Raw genomic sequence first — 23,477 nt, forward strand, 5'->3', positions numbered from 1 at the left:
GGGCACTTTAATGCAAAGGCAGTAGAGCTGCTGGTATCAGCAGGTTTAGCGAAGGGGGTTACAGATCAAAAATGTTCATCTGCTTCACCTCGTTAATCATAATGCAGTTTGGATGTTCTGACCATATGCATACCTAACAAAAACAATGTTAGCAATCAGGGAAGGGATCTCATGGTTTTAATAAATTGTTATATTTACATTTTTCAAATAAAATGGATAACAGGAATGTGCACTAAAGAAGGCAACTTTTTTGGACTTAAAACTGTTTTGTCATGTCAAGGACCTATACTACTCCATCTTGATAGCTTCACAACCTTAAGTTATGAATATCTTTAACATTAGGATTTAAAAAAATTTTTTTTCCTTTAAATCAGGATTTTACAGAATTGCTATATAACAATGGCTGAATGTTTCACTATAATCTTTTACCCATTTACTACAATCAGTATTTACTACAAGCATAGAGTAATTATTTCACTTCTACGGTATTTTACCTAAAGATTTCACAAAGATAAAAACTGTCAACTAATTAATTTTAACACCACTCCCATAATTTGGCAAAGGTTATTTAAGTATTACTTCAGCCACCAGAAAAATTGATTATCCACAAATGTGCAACACAGTAGCTGAGTAAAAGGTCTTAGCAGAATAATATTTTGGGCCTTTTTTCTTCCAGTTGCTCAGCTTTCTCCGCTATCCAGTTGTAGACTGTTCAGCACCTTGCAGAATCAGAAACTAAAAGTACGTGCTCTCTGAAAGCACTTATGTAGATAGGGCCAAGAAACATGTCTGTGGACCTCTGCAGAAGGCAAAGACTTAAAAAAAAGTATAAATTTGGAATTACTATAGACTATAAAAAACAGGGCATGTTAGGCCAGATAGTACTTTTCATGCTAGAAAAATGACTTAGCTGTAGTGTTTGTTACTGTTACATTCCAGGACCCCATAATGCAATTATCACACCAGTAATTTAAGTTACACCATTAACTTGCAAATGTTAGCTTAAATTGTTAACACATGGCAGTATCTGTAGGTTTATAAAAGACATGATGAGTCACATGCTTTTGAGAAGTGCTTTAAGAAACAGAGTTCACTACACATACACGTGGCACAGCAAATTACAGAATCGACTACACACAATACAGGAGTGCAACAGATGTCATTCTTGAACCATTCTGATTTGCTTTGGGGAAAAACCTCAACACATTTCAAGTAATATAGCTAACAAGATATGCCTGTTTCCGTTAAAAAAAAAAAAAAGTAATTTATTATGGAAAGCACTGTCTACAAAACTATAAACAATGTATCACAAATATTTCCTGTTTTGAGGTTTCCTATAAATCTATGAAGCAGGCATATAGTTCTGAGTGATCTTGCAGGGACTCCGCACCACCTATGCGGCCACAAAGTAGCCATTAGCCCTGTTATGTGATAGGCTCTCCCGCCAGGCTCAAGGCTAAATTTAGTCCTTAAAATAGAGATGAAGGTAGTCATAGATTTAGTACAAAACTCCTGAAACAGTCAATCTTTTCTTACAAAGATAAAAACAAAACAAACCCACAATTTCTTCGTTTGGGCCAAGCTGAATCCTCCACGATAAATTACGTGCTATGCCTCCTGAGAAGCACAGCACATGGGAAAAAGTTTGACACCTTTGCTCAGGCTACATTTTTAACTTCTCTAACTTATTAAAGCAGCCTCTCAAGGGTGTTGGTAGACCGTGCAACATCACAAAGCCATAGAGCCTCCCCCTGTCTTCAGTCTCTTCCTTTTCTTGACTCTCTGGTTTGGAATTGTATGGAGAAATAGCATAGAATAAGTGATATATATGCATATCATCTACTGTAAATGGTTAACTTAAATATTGCAGTTACTGTGGCTTTTCAGGTTTGGAGAAACGCATGTCATTCAGACTTTATTCTATCTAGGAATGCCAGACCGTGGCTCCCTACAAGGGCAGTGAAGAGGTCACTAAAACTTAATCAATTCCATCATCACAGCACAGCTCATTCGTTGAGAGCCTCCTCCCCTACGCACTTTCAGCTCCACTAAGCGCCACGCTACACAAAGACCAGAAAAAGGACCTCTCTATCTAGTTCACAGGCTTGATTTGTCTCTTAGGCCAGTTATCTGAAGCACTATTTGCATACAAGCCACTTGCTTGCCCATCACTGAGACCCTGAAAAACAGCGTAGAGGGCAGTTGTGAATCATTATGGCGGGACCAAGCAAATGATAGTGTGACGCAGCTGTGAGCCTAAGTAATGGGGGGGTGGGGGGGAGGAAGTACCAGTACACAGGTGAAAAGGGTATTTATGCATTTGTTTCCCCCCTTATTTTTCCTAAATGATTTTTCCTGACAGCTGTTTTCACTTGTCCAATTACTTTGTCTTCTAAAACACTTTAATGTAAATCATGGCATTAAAAAAAATATAATAAAATAACAAAAATCTGCAAAAGGACAACCACTGATTTTTTTCAGAAGGGTACATGAAATACTTTTTCCTTCCACCCTTCAAAATGGGGAGGGAAGCATAGCAGCAACGAATTTTTCTGAATCTTCTTCAAATGTTTTTCTAACACGCTGAAAGTGTGCCTCTTACTTTGATCTTCCCTGTCTCTATTCCTCCCCAATGTTTTCTTTGTTCTCTTGATAAAACAATGTATATTATTAATGGTCTTTAACAGACTCACTATTGTTTTGATTTTTTTCCCCCTTTAGGCCCTGTAGTTTGTACCTGCAGCTGCGTACAAAGTATTTCAAACAACCTAAAGCAAGTGGTCTGAATGATTCAAGAACACTCGTATGGACACTCAGAGCCTTTCAACTCTTTAAGACAAATTGAAATGCATGATAGTGATGAAAGTCATAAACAATTATGTTCTAAGGTTTTATATGAAACAAATGTGGTGTGCTCAGTGATCTATTGCATATCAAGAAACTCACCACATGTGGCACTGGTTAACATGAGTTGGCAGGCTCCAAACAACGGCTGCAGAACCAGTGCCTTATGAACTGAATTGCTCTTTAGGCCCTGGAAGAGGTAGTTTAGCTCAAAATTTACACACTGCATAAAGATGTATTAACTACGCCAAGCCTTTCTGCAGAGAGGTAGGGGGCCTTCATCTTCAGGATATTATCTAAATACCTTTTACATTACTAAATTCATATGTGCATTAGTTCAATTTGTTACATCTGTAAGATATCTCTTTTAGCATAGAAATTTCATGAATAGCTGAAGACTTGAATTCCTAAAATAGTCTTATTTTTTCCTCTGAATATTGTAAATCATTTCTGTCGGCGTGCTTAAGCATCACAAGTGATATCCTACTTATTAGTGCAATAAAAAATGTTTGCTGATTTTCAGTTTGTGAAGGAAACCCTGCCTCTGCCCTATTCAATTCTTTTTAACAAAATACAAATCTCCCTAAATTTTACGCTGTCTGAACTCCCAGATCCTTCAATGCATTTTCACTTTAAAGGTAAAGACAAAAAGAACAACGTTTGCTTCTGCAGCAGGGTGACAAACAACGCCTTACAGAGTAGGAGAGAAATGCAGAACCTTTACCTTCACAGAAATAAACAAAACATATAGTACAGCCTAGAGTACTCATCCTTCTTTATCATGCTTCCTTCTCTTCACAAAAAGCACTGCCACAAGAAGGTTCTGGTAGCTGGCTCCAGCAGAACCAAGGTGCCCAGACAAACAGAAAAAGGGGAGGTACTCTTGGACAAAGCCAGCAAACGGAGAGATATCAGTGTCTTCTACAACACCCCTGGCTGCAGGTCCCCAGCAACTATCCTTCCTAAATTATCCTTCCCAAGAGATGATCTTGGTCTCAAGCTGGTTATTGCTACCAACGCTCATATTACTGTTCTGATATAATCAAACCTTTACAGCTGATGTTCCCATACCTAGGACATTAGTCTCTGAAAAACCTCATAATTAAATGAGCACTATCTGTAGCCACATATTTCATATACCCTCCAAGTGGTTCTGGACCTATACCTTATTTCTACCAGTGACCCTTTAATTAATTAAAAGGCATAGAAAATACAATATTAAAGCATACTCGGGATGTCTAACATCAACCACCGTGTACAGACCAAAAAAAACCATTCATTCTTTAGATAACCACGCCACCAATTTCAGTTTGCGTGTTTAATATGTTTTTAGAACTGAAAGTAAATTCAGAAAAAGTGTAAGGACAGTATCACAGAACTTCTACCTAGGCACCAGAGCAGGAACGAGGTTCAAACCCAACAGATCAAAACGACCACGCTCAATAATTCAAATTACTCAGTAATTTTAAAAATGTAGGAGTTTTTGCTTTTATAGTCCATAATTCTACGCATCACCTGCTATTATACTTCCACCCTTACCAAACGTTGCCTGCTGGTATGCAACACGTGTGCTCCAGTACCCAGGGAAAGTAAGGTTCGTACAGAATCTTTGCAGGCAAACATTCCGTGACTTGTCATATTGCAGGCAAAAAAAGCCCACAAAGTTCAGAGCGCAAACAGGAATAATATCCAAAGCTATCATGGTCTAAATTATGTTCTTCTTTGTCGTTCTATTTAGTCCTGCAAATCTAAAATATGTTATAAGCAGCAATTTGCTTTTCGGAGGAAGTAGGGAAAGAAAGCTAACATTAAATCCACCCTGAGCATTCAGCTGCAGATTCAGATGCTCAGAGAAATGCTCTGGGAAACTCTGAACGCCCCTTGAAATACTAAACATATAAAGTTCCTCAGACATGTTTCTCTCAGCTCCTGCAAAGCATGCGAGGGATTTCAGCCCTCTTTTTGCAATTCCTGTGCACTGTGCACCCTCTAGTGGCAAATACATATTTTTAGGTATTCAAATCTTTTGTTGGCTCTACGGTAAATGCAAAACCCACAGCAAACGAGCTTTTCTTAAATGTATTTTTATCTATTTTGTCAGGTATTTCAGTTCTATTTTAGTTCATGTCATACAAGCACTGAACACGTTTATAAGAACTAATTTTAATTAAGGTATTAACAGTTTGAGGAGATCACTGCAATGTTATTACCATGCAGGTGGCATGTGCTTTCCTAAAAATTCTACTGTAATGAAGGTCACCCATGCCATCTCTGCATTAACACAATATTTACCTATATATGATCCAAAAAGAGCTCTCTTAGTCACTTGAGATCTCAAAGCCCAACACACTTGGTGAGAACACACTACAATATCCCTTAACTTCACACAGTTTTTATGTAGTTCGCACAATACCATCCCTGAACATAATCTTTATTGTAAGTGAATTAGATAGGCAAACTGTCTGGATTTTCTGACGTAACTAGACCACCAGGAAATAATAACATAAAGAAGTCCAGAAGTTAGAGAAAATATGAGACAAAAAGAATCGTAGTCCTTCTTGGGTGGTGAGTATATTCTGAATACACTCAGAAAAAAACCAGGAGCATGCCTTAGAGAGCCGTTTTAAGCAAATTCAGGATTCCGTATGAAACAGAAGCAATGAAAGCACAATTCAAATTACTGCTCCCAAGCAGATGAAAGTATGCAGAGCAGGTATGTCCTCACCCCAAGCCAAAGGGATGAAGTGTCTTTCAGAGGGTAAAGGGATGCCTGCAGGAGATACATGGAAAAACCTGCAGCCAGTCTGTAGGGCACCTATGTCAGATGCACTCTGAGACGGGAGAATTCTTTTAACTTATGTAAACCATTACACCAAAACAAAGAGGATGTGTCCTACTAACTTTTACCAAAGATTATAAGTAGTCATGCTGTGCTGTCAGTTTATAGTAACAGGATTTCGACATAAAGGCCTGGTTTTAGAGGTTCTAAGTACTCAAATCAGTTGACAGACAAATGTATGCTTGACACTTCAGTAAAGACAGACTGTGCTGACTTTGGCACAGCCAGTGTGTCTTTTTTTTAATGCAATTACCAGTCTTTCAAACAATCTGTATCATGAATCATGTGCAACTGTTTTCGTAAATGTATTTATTCAGGAATGTGTATCACTTGAACTGTTTCCAAAAATAATATTAATCCCATTCTTTGTTTTGAATAAATCTGTGCTCCCTGTGAAAACTGATTAACCCAGTTAGAACACTGGCTTCATAACAGTTAACACAGATTACTGTTAAAACCAGTGCACACCAGCTCAAGCATTTATATAGAGTTTACAGAAAGAGGCCTGGTCCTAAGATTCTGCAAGTAGCATAGTTCCCTAGAAGTCAATACTAAATTACAGGTAGGTCACAGTCAAACAGATATGCTACACTGAACAGTGTTAAACAAGAATGAGGCAAGGTTTTACACATACATGGCAACAGGATAGAATTAACTGGTTTTGAAGCACCAGATAGGAGAAAAAATTTAGCAAATAGCATGTGTATTAATATTGTTAAAGCTACAGCTTGCTATTACTGCATAATGACTCTAGGTACCTGAAAATTATGAATTTCACTGTACATGCTATAATTCTAAGAGTGAGCTACAACCCCCCCCCCTCTTTTGAGGGCTGAAACATGTTTAAACCTACACATATATGGAAAATTTAACATAAGCTCAGGCTTACAAGTGGAGTTCTTACAATTTCATACCCAAATTTTTATTTCAGTGACTTCTCTGAGGTTACTTTTCTTTGCTGTGTAGCAATTTCATTTAGTTTCGGTAAAATAAATTTAGCAATTAGTTCTTACACTAATATATTACCAAGCACCTCACCTCTTTTAGAGCTTCTTCTGCAGTCTTGTTCTAATCAATGCAAATTCCTAACTTAAATTTCTTCAACTGTTTTAAACATTACTAGAGACTGCGACAGTATTAACAGGGTACATTATCAGGATAAAGCCAAGTTGCAACAGGGTACATTATCAGGATAAAGCCGTCCCCTGCAAATGGCTCTCCATAGTAACAACTAGAACAGAAAGGCTTTCCCTAGCAAGAATTGTTTTGTATCAGTTTTCAATTAGGCAAACCATCTGAACTGACATTTCATAAACAAAATGTAACTTAGCATTTACAAAGAAAGACTAACTCAAACAAAAGCTCAAGTACTGTACACAGTACACATTAAGACAGCGACATTAAACTGCAGATGACTAATATTTCAGAACTGTTATCTAGACTCAATGCATGCTATTACATACACAAACATATATATATATGTATTATGCTCCTCTGTCTTGCAGGCCATTTTGCTAGCTTTGTAGGAGATGAGAAAAATATCAGTTTCTCTACATTGTGCATATACACGTGCCCTTGAGACTAATGACCGTATTTTGTAAACAAAATCAGGTAAATCCAGTCTTTGCCTTTTGTATTGGGAACCATGTATTTTGCTATAAAATTGAACTACCACATATACAATATCAAAACCCGATTTATTTACATGTCGAATCCTCGTATCTGGGTGAAGCAGAGGTGTTTGTTTTAAGCTTTTCAGAAACTAGATTCATCTGTTGGTTTGTGTTGCACCTAGTCTCATGAGCACCCTCTATTGACTGAGGCTCTCAGGCCTTGCTGCTAATTTGTAACAGTGAACGATCGACCACCTCTGTAAAGTCTCCCCTAGCTTGTCCACACTCTTACAAAACTGTATTGGCCACTAATTTTCTCACCGATTTATGTACACTATTAATTGCTCTGATTCCTTTTACACATATAGGCACCAACATCCAAATCCTTCAAATGTCTCAACCATCACTTCAATATATATTGCAACATGCATAGCATCGTACTATCACATAGTCAGGTTACCTGACTATCAATGGTCAGGTTACACTACAGCTTTACATCAGCTAGTTCATTTAAAAGCAGTCTAGCTAGAACAGTGCTAGTAACTGGCTAATCAAAGCTTAAAAGCGCCTAGAAGGCACTCTTTGCCTGATCAAAAACATCAATATTGAAAAGGGTAAAAACCAAGAGGCACTGATTCGAAGCAATTAAGTACTTCTGGGAGCATCTTGAAATGCCTTAAATACAACTTTTTGCCATTTTTTCCAGATGTTTAGTTAAAATAACTCCGATATCTTAAATCAAAACACAGCATTCCCATTTATTATATTTCAGAGAGGAAAAGAATAATACATACCTTTAAAAAAAAAAGGGGGGGGGGAGAAGGGGTAAAAAAAGGAAGGGGTAAAAAAACATGCATTTGCATGTTTTTTCTTTAACTTACATTTCAGCCTTTTAAAGTCAGTTTCAACTCAATGAAGAAACCAACAAATATAGATTTAATTATACAGAAAAGATGCTTTAACTGCAGCGCACATTCAGCACCAAAAATCCAAAGAAAGCAGTCTTGCTTGAAATGTGTACAAATCAATTCATTATATTGATTTGAAAAGAGTGGCTTTCATTTAAAACATAGATTACCAAAGGCCACTGTTGATAAAGTCCTATATTTCAAGATACAGTAGGTAAGTTCTACTGAAAGACCAACCATCTGTAAAACAGTGACTTGCTAAACATTTCTTTTCCTTCTCTAACTGATGCAGCCATTAGGAGCCTCTTAAACTCTACTTACTGATAACCATAATAATTTGTCATCTACTAAAACTTGCAGGACAATGTCAGTTCAAAGTAGAATATTAAAGATCTGCTGATATTTTATGAAAACCTTCAAAGATTGCAATTTAGACACAATATTTCTCATTACACATTCTCTTTAGGTTTGTCCTATCTCCTTCCTAATACTAGATAAGGCCGGGTCAAGGCAGACTTAGAGGGCCATATGCTCAACTGCCTCAGGAAGTCATGTGATTAGATGGACCAGAAAAACTTGCAGACAGGACCTAATTCACTTCTTACCATGAAAGTATACCAAAAAATGTTCATAACATACATGACTTCGCATTAGTGTCACAGCAGGGCCCACAACTTTCTACATGCAGACACAGAAGACTAATGGAAAATGTAAAAACTTTTATTTTACATAAGGCAAATAAAAATATAGATTAACAATTCCTCTTACATAAAATCATGGATGTAAGGGCAGAAAAAAAGATTTGGGCAGAAATAAGACTGTCAACATCCAAAAGAAACATACTCTAATATTTCAATTTAAGGAAAACTCCTCACCTAGTAAAGTGATAGGATGTACAGACCGTGCCTTAGCCACTAGAGGGAGAAAAACACACACATATATTAAGTACCATACTTGTATACACCGTAGTTGTTCAATAAAAATTACAAATATGCATTTTAAAAAAAATCAACTATTTTAAAATAAAAATAAAACCTCTAAAAGAAAATTCTCAATTCTTCAATGAATGTACATTCTTGTGCATATGTAAAATGCCCTACACATAAATACACAGCCCTCCTATACTCCAATTTGCAGAAGTCCCAAAGGGGAACCTAGTTGTCCATAGTGCTCAAGGAGTTATATAGGTAAAAAACAGTAAATCATAAAGCATTCTGAACTCCAATTATCAGCATCTTAACCACTGCATTTTTACTAATAAAGCACATCACTATTTTTCTCTTTTAAGAAGTAAATTTGGAACACCTCACCAACACACAGCAGACCTGTACGGAAACCTCAAAACTCATACTCAAGAAGCACTCTTGTGAAGGGTCATCAGCTGCAATCAGTCCTATGCCCTCTGCACCTACAATCCTGCCATTCTCTACCATTGGAAGGATTGGCAGGAGAAACTCAAGCACAAACCTCAGCAAAATTATTTCTGGCTGCACAGCTCGTTGAGAGATGCTAACTGTTGGTAGAAGTTAAAGCTGCCATAAACAGTAGTAAATTGCACCAAGGGCCAATTAAAGTCAAAAGTGAATAAACAAACATAGCAATTTGTCCTGTAAATTAAATGTACAAATGTAATTTAGCACAACAAAATGAGAGAAAGCCAAAATATGGTCTTTAAGATAGACTGTTTCAGTAATGTTTTTAAACGTTCTTTAAAATGTCAATAGCTTCTTGAGCTTTAACAAAGCATGTTGCATTAGCAATGATGCGACAAATCTGTAACTATGGCATCAGAAGTACCATGAACCATCACGCTGGCATCTCTGAAATTTTATAACCATATTTAAAACTATATCAACACTAAAAGTTCTGAAAAAAGGATGGAGTCTGGGCTAAAAGAGAGTGACAATCTTTCTGGGCAGATCTGAGGAATCAAACTGAGGATTCACTTCTACACTTCTCTTTGGCATTTTTTTTCCTAGTACCAACACTTACTGCAAAGAACCCTTTAGATATATTACTTCTCCCTGTACAGAACAGGAACTTAGTAAGATAGCAGAGCGACTGGACCAAAAAAAGCAAGGAAACTGGTATTGTTAGGACAGCATAGAAACATAAACGACACTGACTGCTTATGCTACACTTTTTCTTAACGGGTTAACACAGCGATTGTAACACTAAGGTTCAAAGAGAAGCCTCCTGTAACTAACAAGAACTCCCTCTATACCCAGATTTCTTTACCTATGGAAAAGACAGAGAGGGGAATAAGACAGAGTTGTATCATGAATGATATGAAGACAGATGAGAAATAACTGCTCACTCTTCCAATACAGTAAGTCAAAAAGAGAGTAGCAAGCAGCAAGTTCAAAATAAAGTTCTCCACACAACACGCAGTTAAACTGTGGAACTCCTTGCTAGAGGATGTTGCAGATGGTAAAAGTTAGTAATTAAAAAAAAAAAAGTCAAGTTGCAAAAAATCACTACCTGTCAGTTACCAGTGTCACACTTAAGGTAGTCTGCAAAACAGCGGAAGTTGAGAGAATATTCTGGGAAAGCGTTCTTAAAAACTTATCCTATGATGGTAAAGAATGTAACTACTGACAAAGAAACGGCAGAAGTCTTGGGCTAGACAAACTGAGTAAGCACCTGCTTGAAAACAAGAACAAACAAATTTCCTGAGAGGCATAATAAAAACAGAAAATTGCAACAGAACAGATCAAGAGGAGGGGAGTAGCAATTTGGATTACTACATTGAAGACTTAATTGTGGTTGGTTGGGAAAGAAACATGGAAAGAAGTTGGGGTAAGATGAAGAATAAAGAGAGAGAAACCAGCAAGGAGTATAATAAAGATGAAATGTATGAAAGGGATCAAGTCTACAAAGATGGGAAACAGGTAAATTGGTTAAGCTAGCAAATATAAAGTGAGGTTGCATGATACCTACTCCACACAGCTCTCCCAAAATCCTTTAGTTTCACCATTTCCCTGTTTACAGGTAGCATCCCATGACAAAACTGTGTTTCTTTTCCTTCTGATACCAGCCCATTCAATTATCACCTATGTCATTAGTTGAGCCAACGAAAACCTTCACGGTGCATCTCAAGGCACCAACTTTACTGCTGAAAATACAATATAGGTTTTCTTTTTCTTTTCTGAAGAAAGAGTATGTTGAACGTCATGAGTTTCACATATACACACACAAAACCCCAAAACAAACCAAAACTGTTTCATAAGATTTTTAAGATTGCAAATTAAATCACTCTAAAATTAGAAAATGCCATAATTAAGATGACTTGCGCCACTTTAGTTCATAATACAGACAATGACAGTGTTCCCATGACATGCTCACACATTTTTTTCTTTCCAAAACAAAACTTCACTTCATTTCCAGAACATAGAGAATGTATGTGTATTTTAACAAAGATATTACCATAAAAAAACAATCACGTGCATGTTTTCTGCCTCATTTAATTTGAAAATAGGTGTATCTGACCAAGGCAGAGAATTAAAGCGGGTAAAAAAACAGCTTCAGGACGAAGGCAGTTGAGACTGCTTTACGGAGCTCAATTTTTATCCCTATGTCTGCTCTACCATTTCTCAGGGATACCTGGGAAGTCACCAAAAGTCTACTTTTTCCCAAAATCAGTAAAAATAGTTTTCCTCATTTTCTCAGTATTCACTTCAAACAAATGATGTCATTTATAGAAGTTTTCAGCATTCTCTTTTCTGTTGCATTTAAGGGGAATCATCCTTTGAACTTCAAACATGCTGCATGATAGTAATTATTATGGGGGGGAAAAAAAATCACCTTGCAAGTATTTGTTAATCTGGATTTAAAAAAAAAAAAACAATTAGATGCTTTTAATATTAACTCAGTGCCTTAGCAACCAGTCTATAGAATAAAAGACTAAGAGTCCCTTCACCTCAGGTTTGCTGCAAACATGATTTCACTTACATATAGGAAGCATTTTAGTCTGCCAGACAGTGACAAATTATTAAACAACTCTTACTTAACAACTGAAACACCAACTCAGCCTGCACTCAAAAACCTGAAAAAGTAATTTACTCTGTCTAGTACTCAGGGAGCCATGCTTACACATTCATAAGCAATGAGTTATATACAAATACTTACCAAACAAAATCAAAATTAGAACAGGGAGAAAGCATAACAATACTTTGGAGAAAACTAACCAGTGTCCAAGTGTCAGCCAGTCAAAGCACACACAATAATCTTGCCCATATCCCACCTCCTATCTCAGCTCTTGGGATACTACTTCTTTCCCCCGATTGCAGCCTGGTCACAATCTATCAAGATGAGGAGTCCAGCACTCCACCACCCTGTAAATGTTCTTGCCTCTTCCTGAATGGTTGCACTTTCACTGCCATCCTCTTTCTCAGATGAATCAAGATCAGTGAAGTTAACCAAACTGAAGGACAGAAAAACGGGTAGTGTTCAATCTCACAGAGGAAGCAGCTAAGACCTTTTGGAGTTGTGATCCACTCTGAGGAGCCACTTCCCAAAAAGCTAACACCTCCCCCAGTTGACAGTCCTGATGATCCAGCTCCTGTCTTTCCATCCTTCACACCACATAGACTATCCCTGCATATTTAAGTCGTGCACATTTCTTAACTCCCTGCATGCTTTCCCCCTCCCCCCCACCCCACTACATTAATTGTTTGGAGAAAAAATACTTCACTAACCATCATATTATTAACCGTTCACTTTTCAGGAACACATCCTCAGCAGGTAGTGGGGTACTGCTATATTCTTTTTTTCTTGTCAAGCACAGCATATATTGCAGTTGTACCACAGCCAAAGAAAACTTTCTGTTAATACAGTTTAGTTGTTTGAAGGAATACACTAAGAGAGTTTCAGAAAAACGTACGCACTTTGCTACGGGTCTCTCCTACAACAGAGCGAAAACGCTCACCAACCTGATACAAACTCTTCAGTGTCAAGAGATTCATATTTGTAATCAATGGACTTTAAATCAAGCCCTGCATGGTTTGTCCCAGCAAGAATCAGTTCTCAGGGAGTCTTTTGGAAATAAACCTACTTAAATTGTGCCAAAGCCCATGGTTAGAAACACCTAAGACCTTCTGCATGTTACAATCACAATTCAAGAACTCCAGCGAGATAATACTGATTTCCGCTTACTTCACAACAGCCTAACCATCCTTAATATATGCTATGTATGCATTATAATTTTGATTCAAAGCCAAAGAGTTAAAAGATTAATCCATTATAATGCATTGTACATAAACTAAACTGTTTGGCAACACATTCCTTTCACACATCCACTGTCTTACACTATTTCATTTCCCTTCCAATGAAAAACTTCCAGTGAAAGCTGCCTTTTAACCTTCACCTAGCATAGTAACCCTTGGGAAAAAACAGAACCTTTGTAGAGCATGTTGAAATTAAGTGATAAGAACACAGTACAGGCCCAAATGATGAACAAGCGGACCTTTTATGACATCGCTTCTGTTTTAGCATGAGTCTGAAGAACATTAAAACAAATTTTTTCTGTGTGTAATGTAGCCTCAACAGCCTCTGCACTAAGATGTGATCAGTCCAGATTCTCCTTTTTAATAGTGTCTAACACGCACAAAAAAGATTTCACATTATTTTTGATATATCTAATAAAATAAGTAATCAAGCTAGACAGCTTCCCTAGTCCAGAAAGAACTAAGAGCTACTAAAGCATTCTTGTGACACCTTCCTCAGTAAGGTTCAAGGTAACTTGGACCATATCTATTATTCCTGCCAACACAGGCTTCAAACAAATATAACTTATTTCTACATCTTTTCTTTTATTCCAAAGCCAGTTCCGGGGGGCGGGGGGAGGGGGGGTCTTCCTCCACCAAACCAGGCTGTTAGGTCTTTTCCTGACAGATGTTATTGCCAGATGGAGCTGATATCTAAAAGAGCCTACTTATATGGTCAGCCAGCCCAAGACTCATTAGGACCTTAAAAAGGCAGATCATCCTACTAAAGTCACATCATATAAATATGTAACAGTTTCATTTTCTTCACTCTTGTGTACTGTTGGTTTCTACAAAGCTCATGTCTTTTTTGGATACAATGTCTCCTTAATGTCATCAGGGTACAGGGAGGTAATAAATCTCTCAGACTGACAGGTGTCCACTTAATAAAGGATAATTAGGGTTAAGTTCTCAGAACCATCTCTCCACTGCTGCACAATCCCAGAAACATTCACGTGCTGGTAGGCATCAAAATTCTCAGGAAAAACAGCCAGGCATCAAAGTATTTGCATCTCACAACAAGATCTGGTTACCTGACGCACCACAAAAAAAACACTAATTCCTTGCATCTGAAGTGTGAGAGTATCAACGAATCGCAAGCTACCCATTCCAGACCCAGTAGTCCATACCATCCCTTATTTTTCCAGTCTAACTACTACTTTGGGAGACACACACAGGCTTTAAGATTCTTAAGTAACAAAATCCCAAAGAGTGCTTCTAAGAATGTTGAGTGAGGGAGAGTCACAAGTCATGTAGTCAGAGGTTTTTTTCTACATATATGCCTTATCCACCTCAGATAGAAGTCCAAATCATTTGCATTAAGTTTCTTCCTTTCAAGATATTTTTACCCTTGAGGCATTGGGAATCCCAGAACAGCACCTCCTCTGGTAGAGCCTAAACTTTCCCTAGTTTCCAGCTCAGAGAGGTCTCTTATCTTCTTCAACTTTTCTACAGTTATGTAACAGCCTTGTTTTGGTAGTAACAGCATACTGCTAGACTTTTACAGATAAAGTTTGGAAACTATTGGGAGCCATGCTTCTCTTCAGAGCGCTTCTCTCCCATTAGTGCTATCATTTTGTCGCCTTTTAAGCTAACTATGAGCAATGTTGTCCCAGTCCTCGAGAGCACTTCTAACAGTAACAGTACTCAAACACCACAGCACTCCCAATGGCACTTCAGGTACCTTCTTTAGAGCATATTCAATTTTTTCTACAGGCTGTAGCACAAAATGAATAGGACATCAGGGCATTCAAATGTTACTCCTTGTTCACTATCTGCAGTAATTAGCAAGCCTTTTGGAAAGACTATCAGTAGTCACTATCAACATAGACCCACCAGAGTTTCTTTTGAGATCAAGGTACAATCTCATTCAAACTCCTGAAGCCTTAAAAATTCATCTCAACAAGAATACTCACCCTTACTAAAGGGCTAACAGACCCACTCAAGTCAAAGGCTATACTGGCCAGTATCTATACTTTTTTTCCAAGTTCAAGAAATCAAGAATCATGGCACACCAAAGTCCAGCACCACCCTGACCTCTACAATAACTTTATTTTTTACAGCAAGGGGTATTACGTCATTGTTATAGTTATAACCTGGGTAAGGTACCATCAATGTTGTGTTTCATATGAAAAAGGGTGCGGGGAAAAAAACAAGCCACCTGACCTTATTGGTAGGAGTGCAATTAGATTTCTGTAACAATCAATCTGAACTCATTAAAATAATTTCTAAACAATGTGAACTTCACTTTTTTTTAGGAAAACTGTTCTTCCAAAATGGCTTATGAAATCAAGTGGAAAAAAAATATTCATTTTATATTGCACTTCTACAACAGGTAGAAGACACTGGGAAATTAAGAATAAAAACTCCTCCCTCCAAACAGATTATTGCCCAAGAAAAAAAAAATCACTTTGAAGTTCACAAGCAGGAGTCCTCCAAAATAACTCTTCCTTCAGCAGGGCAGAATCAGAAGTTTTCCCAGGATCCAGCATGTACATAGCTCCCTTGGTCAAAACCTCTTGGAGGAAAATTAGGGGGAACATGCTGACAGAACTAATACCCTGTAAAAGAACATTTCACAGGCCTTCTGAACAGAGCACGAGGCCTACGCACTCAGGTTTTGTTCTAAAGTTGAGATTAAAACGAAGAATCCAGGTGGGTGCCTGGTTATACAAATCAGCCGATACTGAAAGAGTTTCATAATGCAAGAGATAAATTGGTATCTGCATACAAGTAGAAATTCCAAGACATGAAAACAAAATTTCTAGCAACATAAAAAGGTACCACTGACATAAAGGCTAAAAAATCATGTACTTAAAAAACATGTATTTGTTACAAGAAAAAAAGACTCCAATCAATTAATTGAAGTATGAAATAGTTTAGTTAGACATTCAACTGAAACTCCACTTCAGACTGCACATGCCACGGATAATAAATGTATTGTAGAAAGAAACACTGAACATAATAAAGGGCTCCTCAAACTATGCCTGATCTTCCAGCCTACAGCATTTGCTTCACCATGTAGCCAGGATACAGTAAGTTGCTGACCAGTGCTACAGCACCAGATTTTTGTGTATATATAGCTTATAAATAAACAACTTGCATATATCTCATTCTTACTGAACAAGAATGTTAGGAGACTGCACATACGTCACCTTGCAGAAACCTCAACTCACATGTTTCCTTTCTGACTCCCCAAGCACCCACATTTCAGTTTAGCTTCTCTCCTAGTCTTCTGTTTAGGATTCGGTCTCATTCTTCCCTTTCAGACACAAGGAAAGCAAGTTTCAAAGCTGTTAACAGAGTACCGCGAGTTCGTCAAGCAAATGATTTTCTGTGGTACACTACAAGTAAAGATTCAGCTGCTTGAACACAAAGAATGCTTCAGCCCACCTACAGGAGATCAGGGACTTGATTACCCCGATCAGGATATAAGGCTGAGTTGTCATAACTTCACAGGTGGCAGATGTAAGACATTACCAAAAGAAGATAAGAAGTAGATTTGTGGCTTTGAATGTCAACTATACTGAGGAAATTATTTCCTTCTTCAGCCATTAATCCTCACAGGAAGAAAAAATGACTGAATAACTGAAATTGCTTGGGCTTTGGCTATTGAAGTATTGATGGCAGCCTTCCACCAGGTGGAAACTATTATTTAGGGATACATGACCCAGATCATATACACATGGCTAGATAGTTTCCAGCTGAGTAAATAAAATTAAAATAATATCCCTCACACTTTTCATTTGTTCCTACCCAGAAAAAAGCTCTTAATAAGTCTCTGTGCACGATCACTGCGTTGCACCAGAGCTCTTTCCACAGGGAGTTTTATCCCATGCGGTTGACCCTCTGCTGAGGAAGCTTTAATAAGAATACATAACTTAAGAGCACATACAGCACAGACTTCACAGCTCACTTATCAAGTGCTTATAAAGGTCACATGATACGTGCATATATTCCAAACAGTATAATCAGCAAACCATTATTACAATGTACGACAGTTTCTTCGAACTCCATAATTTCAGGTTATGCTTTTCTATCACGCACTACACAAGACAGCACAAGCAGTCGTGCCAGCACTGGGACGGACAGGACCCAGTGGCAGTTTCTCTTTTCCTCTCCACTCAGTACTGCAAACAGGTAGTATTTTGTTACAGATTTGGAAGTTGTTTAAACAAGAATAGTCTGGTTCTTACGATTTTAAAGATATCTGGTGTTGAAGAAATCTGAAGATATGAATCCACAAAATTTAAAAATCCAAAGGCAAATAAAAAAGCCCACATATTTTTAAGGCATTTCAAGCAATACAATTTAAAAAAAAAAATCATGTAATTTTATTCTTATTTTCTAAAACTTCAAGACGGGCACCAGGACTTTAGAATATCTGGTACTAGAATAAGGTTTGCCACTTAGATTATGGTAATGATTTTTTATAAATCAAGCACAAAGCATGGCAAGTGCTCACCAGGGGCAAATAAACAGGAACAGACCCACGGTCGTTTCCCCAGGACTAGCATGTCCTTGATTTCCCCAAGCTAGGCTAACAGTACAAACTTTTATCAAAGCTATCTTCTGGCTTTCATAATCACTCTAATTTCCCTGTTAGCTCTTTTCCCCTGCCATGACATCTGATTCGTTCCAGTTTCAGCTAGCTCCCCTTTACATCTCCTTTTTTTTTTTTTAAACAAGGAAGCACTTGCAGGTTCCATTGTTGCTTGGTTTGGCTTTACCCTAGCGCTTCACACAGCGAAGTGAAGCTGGGAGGGGGAAAAAAGTCGCTTTTGACTGCTTTTTCCAACTACAATATCTGCTGCCTGCAAGAGAAAAGGCCTCTTTTGACCTTCAGCCCTGTCCAGCAAGCTGACCTCCTTGACAACACGACTCCAGTGATCCCCTGTAATGCTTGTGACTGGCAGCAGGGACGGCCGCCCGCAGCAGCGGCCGGGCGGCCAGGGCACACGAGGGGCCGGCGCTGCTCGCCTACCCGCCCAAGGGCAGGAAAAGCCTCCAGCGAGGGCACAGGGCCGTTAACGCGGGCGGCTCTCGGCGCGCCTCCTCCGGGCGCCATTTCCCGCGAGGGACACCCGCCTACGCCGCCTCGGCCCGCCACGGGGCGGGGAAACGGCTGCCCGCCGGGGGCGGCCCGGCCGCGCCGGAAGTGCGTGCGGAGTCAGGGCCCCGCGCCGGCTGCTGCGCCCGATCCCCTCACGGTAACAGGGAGCCCGCCGTTCCCCCCGCCCCTCGCCCGTTCCCCCCCCCACACTTGGTCCCCCCGCCGGGCGCAGCCGCGCCCCGCCCGCCCCTACGTCCGCGTGCCGCCGCCCCCTCGCGCCCCGACCGTTGCACCCTGACAACCTGCCCGCTCCCCCCCACCGCGCCGCGGGGCGCAGCCCGCGGCCGCCCAAGGGGCGCTGAGCGCAGGCGGGCTGGGAGCGGGCCGCGGCGGCGGCGGCGGCGGCGGCCCCCTCCCCCCGCGCCTGCGCACCAGCCTGGGCGGCTAACGGCGGCGGCGGCGGCCAACGGCCGCTGCAGACTGCCGCCCCGTGGCCGCTCTAGCATAGCAAACTGATCGCCCGCCGAAGTGCTCGTGTAGCGGGGAACGCCTCACTGCTGAAAAAAAAAGATACTTTTTGTTTGTTTGTTTTTAACGGAAACTGGGCTTTATTAGCAGTTTCTGTTGCTGTGCCCCCGGTACGGAGTGGCCGGACGCGGGGGTGGGAGGAGCGCGCCGCTCAACATAGACAGCGGTCGGTGAAGACGGTTGTGAAAGTCCGCTGTGATGCGGATTTTTTCACTTCTAAAATACTCAGTTCTGTAGTGTGGGATTTTCTGTTGTTCAAAGGTTTTTGTCTTGATTGTGTGCTCGTTTAATCTGAAACCCGAACACATTTTTCACTTTTGAACAAGCTTCATTTTCACTGTAAGATCCTTCTCTCCTTAAGTCATCTTTAAAACTGATGATTGGGGTAAAATTTTACCCATCTTTGGAGATGTGTGGAACTGATATTTGGTAACAATTTCATACTGATTATACGAATTTGACTGTTGTATCCATAGTTTTGGTGACAATGTTGTTTTGGCTGCATAGCGTTAAGCTTAATTTACTTTTTTAAGTCCTTTTACTGATGGTAAGTTTGTTTTCAGATATTTGTTTTCTTTTTTAACTTAGTTGAGACAATGACAGACTTTGAAAAGAATCTCAAGCAGGACATGATTTCTCAGCTGCATAATTTCGCTGCTGTTGGAGATACAGTCGGATTGAAAACATTGCTCGTTCGCTCTCCATCACTTATTAATGCAACTGCAGAGAATGGCTGGACAGCCTTGATGTATGGTGCCAGAAATGGACATTTTGAGGTTGTGCAAATTCTTCTTGAAGAAGGGTAAGCTGTTTAGTGGATCCTATAGAAGAGCTCTAACCTGAATCCCTTTCTGCCTGTTTAATCTTTACAGTAGAAAAATATATTTATCCAATAGATAGAGGAAGAATTTCCAGGTTTAAAATTCAGAAACGTTTTTCTTCTGTCAGTGCGACACCAACCATTTTCATAGCTTTCCAAAGATATATTATCATATCTGTTGTCTATCTTGAAGTAAGCTGCTGTACTCCTAGTTTTTTAAGATACTGAAGAAAAGCAAATGATGCCTCAAAGCTCTGCTTGAGACCCCAAAGAAGATTCGTCTAAATCCTGAACAAAATGAGGATCCAAATGTTTCAAATGGAAAACGTTTCAAAAGGAAGCATGAGCATAAGGTGTTCTAGTTCAGCTGAGCTCTGCATTAATCAAGACCAATCTGCTCCTTTCTGCACCCCTAATTAGAGAACCAAGCAAGATTAGTTCAGTATGTAATTGAGGATGAGTAAGGTGAAATGTGGCAGTCCACAGGCTCCAGGAGTCATCCCACCCTTTTTATCCTCTTAGAGAAATGATACACCTTCTGCTGGGGCTCAGCATGGAGTGTCAGATGAACTGCTATTTTGGCCTATAATTAGCATATTCTAGCAAGCAGGAAAATACCTATGTGCCAGATTTTGTGGACTGAAATCTTGCGTGTACTGAAGAACCTTTCTCCTTGAGGTTTTGGGGGTTTTACCACTTTGCATATTGTAAAAAAGAACAAATTTCCTTTTGTAAACATCCTTTTCAGGAGAGTTCTTGCAGGCAATTTCAGTACAGTTGCTGATATGATTCTGTGGCCTCTTTAGTCTAATTTTAGTCATATTTAGCCATAATAATCATTTAGACTAATACATTGCTGGATGTATAAACATGAATGTCAATAGAGCTATGAAGGTGAAATTAGAAAACTTCCAAAGACTAATCCTGGAAATCTTTTTTTTTTTTTTTTTTTTTTTTTAATTCGTCTATGTTTGAGAAAAGCTACAAGAAATGCAAGAAATGTTTGAAGGCTGGAAAAAAGATCTTAGTGATCTAAATAATTGAAGCCACTGTTGAGGACACTGAATAGCAATTTGATCACAGCCAGCACATACCCGAGTAGGCAGAAAATAGAGGACAAAAATCACAAAAAAATCGGTAGTTGAAAATAGGAAATTAAACAGGAAATAACGCAAGATTTTACAGTAAGGATAATTAATGTGAAAACATAAATAGACAACAATAGTTCCTTTAGCACTAAAAACTTTTAAATTAAAACTTGAATGCTTTTGTAAAGTATATTCAAATTCTGTCAAAAACTATTGAGTTTAATATAAACTCTGAAGGCAAAAGTCTTGCCTGTGTTAATACATTCATGTTGTTGATACTGGCCTCATGTTTTAAAAACAATGGGCTACTGAGGAAATTTTGTTTGTGCTGTGGCTTTTATTCTGAGGCTTGGTAATTTTTACCTAAAAATATTGATTTAGCACAGCATTTTGGCATCTTGGCTTCCCTTGTTTTTAATAAACTGGAAAGTTCATAGGGCGTAAATTGATTTTTGACTCGGGAAGGTGAAACCTTTACACTCCTTAGGCTAGCAAGTCAAAGGCTCAAGAAATTTAGGTATGTTTTGACAGTTGACACTAACTAACCCAAATTAAGACATCACTTCCAGAAAGTGGTATCACAAAATTAAACAGTTATCCCCTGTATTTGTGTAAAAAGTTACTGCCAAGTTTTTCACTGATTGTCAAAAGCAAAATATAGTTGCAGCAGTAAAATTGGATATACTTCGCAGACTAGCGTAAAGCTTTTGGAACATACTGATGAGTCTGGCCCAGCATCTATAATTTGTAGCTTACAGTGATATTTTGTTTTTACTTTTCCACTTGGGTTAAAATTGACAAAAAATAAAAGTGCATTTTTTCTGACTTCCCAATCCCTATCAATTATTTTTAATAATTAAATATATGCTGTGAGGCAGTATTTCCTCAGCTGTTTGATTCCGCAGATGTTTTGGTAACTGAGAGAGATCCCTATAGGGACCAGCTCATGCCCCACAATTCTCAGAATGCAACTTCTCTCACTAAGTATAGGCCATATCCTTGATTTTTCTTAACAGAAAATCTTGTCTTGCAAGTCTTTTGATACCACTTTGGGTACCTTCTAGAAATTAATGCTTGTTAAACTGCGTGTTTTTTTTAATATCTTTTTTGTATCTTCTGGTTATTCGGAAGAGACCTGCAGCCTGGTTTTTGTAGTTTCACTTCCTCATAAAGCCTCATCTTGAGGCTTTTCTTTCTTTGTTTGTTTGTTTTTTGCATTACAAAATGTCTGAGGTTTTTATTAATTCATTACTGTTGTAGTACAGCCTGAATGTTGATAAGTGATAGTTAATTTGGAGTGCAGTCTAAATATGAAATCCAACATTAGCAAAAGGAAGTGAAATATCACTTTGTATTACTGTAATGCTAAGTAGTTAGTCTAAAAGGTGCTCCAGTACAGATTGCACTTCTAAAAGCTCCTACATCTTAATAGTATCAGTGTTACGCTATAAGTAAGAATAGTACAGCATTGGGACTCTTAAAGTTACTCTGGTAACCACTGTTCTGTTCTGTTTCTGTAGGTGTGACAGGTCCGTTGTTAATAAATCAAGGCAGACTGCTCTGGACATTGCTAAATTTTGGGGGTACAAGCACATAGCTAATTTGTTGGCTAATGCGAAGGGTGGGGAGAGGCCTGTTTTTCTGCCAAATGAAGTGAAAGAGTATGAAAATTACTTTGGCATAACACTCCTAGACAGAAGGAGCAACAAAAGAACAGATTCTAACTGGCTAAGCAAAAAACAAATACATCCAACTACAGTATACATCCTTTTCTCAAATCTAAGTCCTTTGGTTACTTTGAGTGGAGGAGTAGAGAGTTCCAAGCAACCAGAAGTCAAGCTTTGTAGGCTGTACCACAAGGATGTAAAGCAGTACTTGAATCAGAGCGAAGACGTCACCTTGATTTTTCTTGGAGTTGAACTTCAGTTCCACATGAACCTGCTGGCTGCTCACAATGGAAGGGTTCTGAAAGAAGATGAAGAGGACGGGCTAGTTGCTTGGTTTGCTCTTAGCATAGATCCCACTTCCGCTGAGAAATTTAAACAGATGCATGAAGACGCTTATTTTCTTCATCCACCAATGCCTGCACTACTGCAGTTGCCTGAAAAAGAAGCTGGTAAGGTACATAAAATGTGACTGTAATCAGATGTCTCATCAGAAAAATATGTTTTTGGGATTCGCTGATGTGTAGTGCAAAGACAAACAAGTGCTGCAGCGGAATTATGCATTTTGAGTGGCGTTAGAAAAACTTTAATTTTAACTGTTTATTAGTGACTTTGTGAAGAATTTTGTATGTAAAAACATGCAGTCACAAAGTAGTAACATCTGCAGTCACAAGTAATGGACTATAAAATCCATTCATCATCATGGTTTTACAAATTATACTCTTTTAATATGAATGCAATGCATATGCATGTGTTTTAAAGCTAAGAAAAAAAATCCTCTGATTACTGAGTTTCAATACAAGAAATGAAAATAAGTCCTTAATAAGAGTTTGTTAGATACTTACCTGAGAGGAAAAAA

The 23,477-nt window shown here is 38.8% G+C and overlaps 1 protein-coding gene across 1 annotated transcript in view; it reads left to right on the forward strand.

Annotated features, from left to right (window-relative positions):
- The first annotated feature begins 18,597 nt into the window (after positions 1–18,597).
- The window catches only part of LOC104140165 (uncharacterized), a 60,677-nt gene continuing 55,797 nt past the window's right edge, over positions 18,598–23,477 (forward strand). Inside the window, exons 1-3 of the mRNA XM_068924942.1 lie at positions 18,598–18,675; positions 19,635–19,848; positions 22,475–23,070. The gene's annotated coding sequence lies outside the window, so the exon portion shown is untranslated. The remainder of the gene's footprint in view (positions 18,676–19,634; positions 19,849–22,474; positions 23,071–23,477) is intronic.

The sequence above is a fragment of the Struthio camelus genome, chromosome W (assembly GCF_040807025.1).
Source record: "Struthio camelus isolate bStrCam1 chromosome W, bStrCam1.hap1, whole genome shotgun sequence".
NCBI classification, from domain to species: domain Eukaryota; kingdom Metazoa; phylum Chordata; class Aves; order Struthioniformes; family Struthionidae; genus Struthio; species Struthio camelus.